The sequence below is a fragment of the Tupaia chinensis genome, unplaced genomic scaffold (assembly GCF_000334495.1).
Source record: "Tupaia chinensis unplaced genomic scaffold, TupChi_1.0 Scaffold000228_1, whole genome shotgun sequence".
NCBI classification, from domain to species: domain Eukaryota; kingdom Metazoa; phylum Chordata; class Mammalia; order Scandentia; family Tupaiidae; genus Tupaia; species Tupaia belangeri.
In genome coordinates, this window is record NW_006159703.1 from 1,674,182 (window position 1) to 1,675,385 (window position 1,204).

Consider the following 1,204-nt stretch of genomic DNA (forward strand, 5'->3'; position numbering starts at 1 on the left):
AAAAAAAAACAAAAAAAAAAAAAAAAAAAAAAAAAAAAAAAAAAAAAAAAAACCTTTCCAAAAAAAGATGGCTGCCCCAGGTCTCCATCTCTGCACTCTCCCCATAGACCACCTGATGGCAGCCACTGGCCTTTGGACTTTCTAACAACCAGGATCATGAACTGTATAAACCTCAGTTCTGTTCTGTATACATCACCCAGTCTCAGGTATTTCTATAAGCAACTTCATAGTGGACTAAGACAGTTGCCCAAACTGACCCCTCCCGTATTCCTACGTTCTTAGAGATTCCATTGCCACACTCCTTTTCCCCTCCCTGAGTCAAACTCTCATTCCTTGTTTTCAAAGTTGCAGTCACCTGTTAACAATTTCCCTATCCACCCCAAACCTATTCACATTGATGGGAGAGCAATATTTCCTTAAAAACAATTCTGCAGATGTCAGCCTCCTGCTAAACAGCTTTTCCAGGAGGGTATTGCAGAGCAAGTCCTAACTCTTCCCTGTGACGGCGTGCCTCAAAACCTAGCCTCATCTTCTTTTTCTTTCCAGTCTCTTTCCAAAACATTCTCCCAGGTGCTGGACCAACAAACTCACCTGTTTCTCTAAAACCATCATTTCTGTCTCTTCTCAGAGACTCTGCTTCCGGAACCGAAAGTCAGACTTCCACTCTTCTTTCAAGCCACACTTCAAATGTCACTGCCTCTGGGAAGCCTTCCTCTTGCCTCAGGGAGGATGCCACACAACTTTGGACCTGCCACCATTAAAGAGCTTCTCACTTTTTCTTGTCATTCCTGTTTTTTCCTCCATTCAACTATGGGCACCTCAAGCTGGCAATGCGTTTTCCAAGAAACATTTGTTCAGCATCTTTTAAATGCCTTTTTCCATGTTTGCAGACAGATTTTCAATAAGCCAAACCAAAATCATGGGAAGTTTTAAAACAACTAAGCTTACCTGATAATTTTTAGATGTTAGCATTTTCAGAATAGTCACAACTCATACACTTCCAGAAGGAAGATAAATTGAAAGCAATTTTGGCAGTATTGTCAAAAGTCTTACAAATGTTCTTATCCTTGAAACTTACTAAGAAAGAAAACTGCATATATAGGAGGAAATCATGTCAGAACGCTAACATCAGTTGCCTCTGCATGAAGGACTCTGAATGATTTTTTTTCCCAGTTTTATATTTTACTTGTCTGTGATAAGCTCA